Source organism: Lactuca saligna, chromosome 1, assembly GCF_052625555.1.
Source record: "Lactuca saligna cultivar CGN05327 chromosome 1, ASM5262555v1, whole genome shotgun sequence".
Classification (NCBI taxonomy): Eukaryota; Viridiplantae; Streptophyta; class Magnoliopsida; order Asterales; family Asteraceae; genus Lactuca; species Lactuca saligna.
In genome coordinates, this window is record NC_136417.1 from 118,427,900 (window position 1) to 118,435,858 (window position 7,959).

The window sequence follows — 7,959 nt, forward strand, 5'->3', positions numbered from 1 at the left end:
TCCAAACTTGATTGTCATACATGGATTGCATCTCGCTATCCATAGCCTCCTTCCATTTAGCAGACTCTGGGCCTGCCATAGCTTCCTTGACACTGCTAGGTTCATCCAAATTTACCAGTGTACTATCACTGATAAATGCATCACCTTCCATAGTAATATGAAAACCATAATAAAACGAAGGTGTGTTCCTACCCGTGTAGAACGCCTTTGAGGTATAGACTCGTCAGCTGGATCAACAGGAGTTTCCTCCTCAGGTTGATTGCTAGTGTTTGAGGTTCCTTCACCAATTGATTCTTGAATTTCTTCAAGATCAATTTGCCTCCCACTGTCTCCTTGGCTTATAAATTCTCTCTCGCGAAAGACTCTTCTTCTGGCTACAAAGACCACATTCTCACTGGGTCTGTAGAAGAGGTAACCGAAGGATTTATGTGGGTAGCCGATGAAAATACACCTTTCGCTTCGGGGTTCAAGCTTATCATGAGTTTCACACCTCACGCAAGCTTCGCAACCCCAAATTTTGACGTGGTCCAAATTGGGAACCTTTCCAGTCCACATCTCATGAGGTGTTTTGGTAACCTTCTTTGTAGGGACTAGATTAAGGATATGGGCGGCAGTCTCTAAGGCATACCCACAAAAAGGGATTGGTAACGAAACTCGACTCATCATAGAGCGAAACATGTCGAACAAAGTTTTATTACGCCTCTCAGCTACACCATTAAGCTGTGGTGTCCTGGGAGGAGTCAATTGTGAGACAATCCCACACTCCTTAAGATAGTCAAGGAACTCGGTACTAAGATACTCACCACCTCGATCGGATCGAAGCATCTTAATGTTCCTGCCCAATTGATTTTCTACTTCCTGTTTGAATTCCTTAAACCTTTCAAAGGTTTCTGACTTATGTTTGATTAAGTAGACATACCCATATCTACTAAAATCATCAATAAAAGTCACATAATACCGACTAGCATCCCTTGTGGCGGTTTTGAATGGCCCACATACATCAGTATGTATTAGGTCCAACAAACCCTCACCCCTCTCACAAGTTCCAGTGAAGGGTGACTTTGTCATCTTTCCAAGTAGAAAAGACTCACAACTATCATCTGATTTAAGGACAAATGATTCCAAGACTCCACTCTTTTGGAGTTGGCCTATGCGTCTCTTGTTTACATGTCCAAGACGACAATGCCACAATGATGCTTTATCTAGGCTAGTAGAAGAATCAATATACAACACATTATTTCCTAAGTTGTCTACAATCGACACAGTTTCATACACACCATCACAAGGTAACGCTTTAAAATAAAACACATTATTAAAGAAAGCATTAATACCACCACATTCATTATCAAACGAAAAGGTAAAACCTTGTTTGTACAAAGCATGAAAAGAAATAATATTCCTCGCCATTTCAGACGAGTACACACATTTATTCAAATCTAATTTTAACCCATTATTGAGCAACAAAGTATAAACTCCAATCTTCGAAACAGGTGAAGCGTTCCTATTCCCCATGATCAAGTTTATCTTCCCGTGCTCCACATCCTCACTTCTTCTTAGGCCCTGCAAATCAGAACATATGTGAATACCACATCCTGTATCAAGCACCCAAGAGTTAGAATATGTTGAGTAATTAGACAATATAGTTTAAATACCTGCATGGGTGGGTTTCACTTTCCCATCCTTTAGATCCTGCAAGTACTTAGGGCAGTTTCGCTTCCAGTGTGCCTTTTCATGGCAATAAAAGCATTCAGCATCCTTGGGAATGGCAGAAGGAGTGACAGAACCACTCTTGGTCTTCGATGAGGATCCTTCAAGAGACTTTCCCTTGGTACCCTTCGAAGGGTGCTTCCTCTTTTTCCCTTTGCCTTGCCCGATAGCCAAAATAGGGGTAGATGTTGGAGTAGGAGTAGTAGAGGTAACAACCGCTTTACCCTTAAGATCGGATTCCACGGTCTTCAAGAGTCCTTGAAGCTTGCTGAGAGTAACTTCCTCCTTGTTCATATGATATATCATACGAAAATGATCATAACAAGAAGGCAAGGAGTGCAAAATGAGGTCAATTGCCAACTCCTCAGGGATGTTAACATTCAGCTTCAGCAAACGGTCCACACACCTTTGCATCTTTTGCATGTGGGTCGTGACGGATTCACCGTCCTTCATGCGGGTAGTTATTATGGAGGAGATTATTTCGTACCGCTCCTGACGAGCACTCTGGTGGTACCTTTCCATCAGGTCTTGGTGCATCTCAAAAGGGTAGAAATCTTCATACGACTTTTGGAGCTCGGCTGTCATCGTGGCCATCATGATACATGACACCTTAGTAGCATCTCTCTCATGAGTCTTGAATTCAGCGATCTCCTCAGGAGTAGCAGTAGACTCATCAAGCTCTTTTAACTCCTTATCGAGGACATATTCTTTGTCCTCATAACGAGTAACCATCCTGATGTTCCTAATCCAATCCATGAAGTTGGAACCATCAAAGATGACCCTCCCACAAAGATTCATGAGAGAGAAAGAACCAGTTGGGTTAGAGCCCGAAGCATTAGTGTTGGAAGACATCTGAAAGAAGAGAGTAAGTTTAGATTAGATATATAGGATCCTTAATAAGACACCCAAATGTAATATTAAGGCTAGGACCCAATCACAATATATTATACTTAGAAGAGGGATGTCGTAATCTAAGTAATAATATATTTGAAAGGTAGGTAAATGACAATTCACCAATTTCCACCACGAAAATGAAATGATTTATTAGGTTTAATTGGATTTGAAATTCCTAGATTCTTTTGAGATTCATTGAACTTTTCAATGGCATGTTTCAATCTCGATTGTGCCCTTCAAGTTTTGTGACTGAGATGCCGAGGATCACAAAACAAGGTGTGAATAACCATGCTAATTCACTTGGTACCCTTAATATTATCACCTAATCAATGTGCCGGTTAACCACACACGATCCATTGATCTATGACAAACATTAAGTCACCCTTCGTGATCCTTACTAGTCCTAGTTAGTGTGTCGGTTAACCACACACGCTCCACCAACGACTTGGTAAGGTACAAAGTGTGAATTCCATGGACTAGCACCATGTTCGCATTTTTCCTAAGGTAGCTAAGATTGGGAATTAAAAGAGTTTAGTTACTTTATAATATTCATTATACTTTTAATGAGGATTTAAAGTCATTGTTCTACCCGTTCGGCTAATGACCCTCCACCGATCAAGCAAGCGGTGGGTGAGAATGGACACCCATTAAGTCGCCATTTTATAGGCAACAACCTTATACCCACCTTATAGACCGGCTTCGTGAATGAGGCCTACTAACAGTAAAACGACTTATTCTTATACATATATATAGTAATTAACCATTAATGTTATAAATAGTATAAGGGTTGAATTTTAACTATTAAAACTCTAAGGGTTGGAATTAAAGTTTATTAAAGTGTGTGAAACTTTACAAATTCCAAAACTTGAGGGCAAGTTTTGTAACTTTGCAAAACTCTTCATTTCATAACTTATGAATTAAAGATTCATAAAAATGAAGACTCTTCATTTTCATGTAACTTATGTGTTTTAAGTGTGTGTTAAATAAAGGTGACCTTTGAAAATCCATAACTTGAGGACAAATTATGGACTCCATTAAAACACATAAATGATCAAGAATTAATCCTAAACAATTCAGCAAATAATTCCTATCATTTTCTAAATTCATAAGAACATGAACATGATCATCAAAAATTTCAAGAATTATATGAACACATAAAATCATGGAATTTTGATATATGCTACTGTAAATGGATTAGAACAACCATTACACCAACTAAAATAAGTTTTAAAATACCAAAACAGCTTAGGGTAATGTTTCTAGTCCATTTCCAGCAGCAAAAGTCGAAAGTATGCACTCTTTCGATCCTACTCGTCGAGTGCATGAACCTACTCGATGAGTAGGTTGAAGTTTGCCTTGGACTCGTCGAGTCCCCCCCATGGACTCGGCGAGTCCATCATGCAGACAACAACGATTTCGACTTTTTTCACTATTTTGCATCAAGTATCAAACAAGAAAGCCTAGGCTCTGATACCACTGTTGGGTTTTGAGCAATCTAACACTTCCTAAGTGTGCATGGAACCCTAATAAACCTTGGATCTATGTTTGTCTAAATACATGCAAAATATTAAATTTTCCAAGGTTTATAACCTATCTAACATGGCATGGGGAACATTTCAACATAAAAGAGTTAGAAGAGATTACATACCTTTTGATGAGTTTGGTTCTAAGGAGTTTGAGGGCCAAGCACCAATAGTGTGAATACCTCAAATGGAATCACAAAACACCACAAACTCTTGGAAAACTTTGAGAGAGTATGCACACTCTTGTATTTTCGGCCACACACATGCACACACACACTAGTTCACTAGTTTTTCCTTAGGCTCCATTTCATGCTCCATAAGCATGCTTATATAGTGTGCATGGTTAGGGTGAAACCCTAATAACCCATGTCTTTTCCTTTCCAAGGATCCATGGGTTAAAAGCTCCATGGATCATTCATGGACTTCCACATAAGCCTAGCCCATTAACAAATGAGTATTAGCCCACACTATATAAAACAAATAGCCCATAATCTAATTAGTCTTCCTTTTAATCTCTAAATTAATTCATAATTAATTTAAGACTAAAACTAATTAAATAACGTAACTTCATATTAATATATTATAACTTATAATATATTAATAAACATATGTGTATAACTCTCATAAAATTATCCATAATAGTTTGGATGAGATGCAACCCAAATGGACCATGCCGGTCGGGTCAAGTATATACCAAATAAGTTATGGACTTAGACACCTTATCCAACAATATCTTGGAGTAGGCAAGTTACATACTCAACTTTGTTGTGCTTGAGGCATTTGCTAATGTGAAGGACCGACTCCATGCTGTCAATCCATTTCAGCAACCCAGCCGCACCTTCCTTTCCATAGAACTCCTTAGGTTTATAGGCCATAAAGGACTTGTAGTTGCATTCTCTTTCATTGTTTCCCCGGTTTCCTCCACTATTTCCTTGGTTAGCATTAAGTCCTGCAGTTACTTGAGTAACAATGTTTGGGATTGCTTGCATGAGTTGTTGTGCTACAACTTGAGCAACATAGGGTGTTTCGTTCTGTGGGAGACCGCGATTAGGCCTTCCTGACATGGTTCTACGACACAAGAGTAGAAATACGTATAAATACATAAAATAATGTATAATATTTAGCTCACTATTATTTTGAAAACCGTAAGTGTTGTCAAATTAAGGGTTTGCATAAATACTAGGCATATAGATTTTTGAAAGGAAAGAAAAGAAAAATCTTTTTATTCAACCGTTGACTAAGTAAATTCTAGAGTTTGATCTCATAGTAAAAGTTTTCAAACATAAAATAAAATTCTTCATTACCATTTGAGATAATCTTAAAACCAAACCAATACATCAATCCCAAAATAAAGTTTTAAATGTTTTTCCCAAAAGACACCCAACTTGGGTTTTCATTTCATGACAAAATAAAATAAAATATTGAAATCAGAACCAAAAGCCAATCGCTATCCCAACAAGAAGCATCAACACCACAATCAGTAATAGCCCACCAAGCACATAATATGCTGTCATCGCATGACCTGCCTCTCGTCTAGCAGCACTAGCAGTGTCAGCAGCCTCCATCGAATGCTGAAACAGGATTTCCATCCCTGTCATCACTTCGTTCAACACCTCCTGATGCCCGGCTATTACAGCGAGGCTGTGGCGCAGATCCGCTGCCAGCGAATGCATCCTCCGGGATTCCTCCGAGGTCATACCTAGCTGCCTGACAGGTATCCCTATAACTTGCTGCGGTGGCGGTGCTCTTGGTTCTGCAACGCTGGGTCCTGCTCCGCTAGGTCCTGCCGTGCCAAATCCTGCTGAGCTGGTGGCTATCCTTCCTGGAATGGGAACACTCTTCCTGACCGTCCTTCGAATGCGAAGCCCATAAAGCGGTGGCTGTGGCAACACCGATGAAGGCGATTCCTTGCGTCGTTGACTTGGGGCATTTTCATTGCGGATCTCCACCGAGTTCCCTATATCTTCTGTGTCCTCTGATGGGTCTTCTTCTACCGAGGCGGGGGGATTACGTCGAGGGATAACAGTGACGTAGCCGGACTCATCGGCTGAGGCGGTAGCGCGGGAAGATGACGATGTTGACATAGTGGACTGAGACATAGTTTCAATGAGATATGAAATAAATGACAACGTATGCCTATAATATGCAATGCTTACACACACCAAAATTAACCATTTTGAATTTTTGAAATAAAGTTTTCTCAAATATTTTTGTTGAGCATATTCCCATTATAATTAGCTCAGGCTTTGTATAAATCTTTCCTTAATTAAACATAGGTGATCAGGCTATGTTTAATCGAGGTCCCATGGTACAACTCCCGACCTAATTATACTAGTAATATGTTTGATGTAAAAAGAATTTCTTTGTAAGTTTTAGTTATAGGTTGTGTTTTCTTAAAGACAAACCGATGTTCTCTATAACTTTAGCTCTGATACCACTTCTGTCACACCCCACTAAAGCAGAAACGTAAGATATGACCGCGATAACGGTTTCATTGCAAACGATAAAGATACATCACCATAGCAGTATTTAAAAGTTTACAACCCATAGCTTAAAAGAAACAAAGTACAAGTTTTTCCAAAACAACATTGCTCAAAATATAACTTCATAATAGCTTGAACACGATGCAGCATGCTCTATGATGATGAATCTTTACATCCACTTACTAATTATTTCCTGAAAAAGCATGTAAAACGAGCGTCAACTATGCAAATAGTTGGTGAGTTCACAAGTTTATAAAACCGAGCTTGAAATAAGGCTTTTCGTAATTACAAGTGCATTGCTTTAATGATAAACAAATTTGATTGCTATTAATGAATACAAGTTTATTGCTATAACGAGAAACGAGTTTGTATGTATATGAGCAAACAATGAGTCTCAACCAAACCTATGACTGAAGCCTTATCGAGATCTATGCTTATCGTTCCATAGATGAATATGGTATCATGCACTCCAGCAATAGGGCGAGTGAGGAGTTGTCAATTCCTAATAGCGCTATCCATAATGACCATTGGCGCAAGGAGTTAATGGTTAGAGATAAGGGAAGGGCCTTAGTACGATAAGTTCTCATGTTCCGTGTTGCATAGACATATATAAAGAGACATAGCAATACAATAGCAATCATGTTTGATAATAATCAATTTAAATACAACATGCAAACAGTAGTTTATCTGGACATGCTTTTCCACCCCAAAACATAAAAACTGAAAATAAGGGAGTGTGTGAATACTCACAATATGCAAAATATAGTAATCAAGTTTATACGAGTCAATTAAATATAACGAACATAAGTAGTTTAGGACATGCTTTTCCACCCCAAAACATAAAAACCGAAAATAGGGGATTGGTGAATACTCACAATGTTTCGTGTAGGCACAAGTGGTACTTCGGAATGCACCAACATCTTACTACCGGGATCCTACGACATCAAACACACACTAGTGAGTTTCCATGTCGAAATCTAATGCTAATATACTAAACTCTACATATAGTTAAATGCCAATTTATGTTTTAGTATTGGATTTTATATTAATTGGTTACAATTTTTCTGAAATAATAAAATTCTACAAGTCGTGCGATCAATTACTACGTTGGAATATAAATTTTCCAAATTTTTAAGTCTTTATAACAACATAAATTCACGAAAAATAGCATTCAAAGGATAAAAATTCTCAAACTTTTTATTTAACTGTTATTACATAATACTAAGCTGGGAAAAATATAAATATGGATTTTCCAGCTGTTTAATTATATTTTATGATTTTTGAGCGTTTATTCCAATAAAAAATGAAATAAATAGAAAACAGTTTGCAAAATTACCCAAACTTTTTATTTA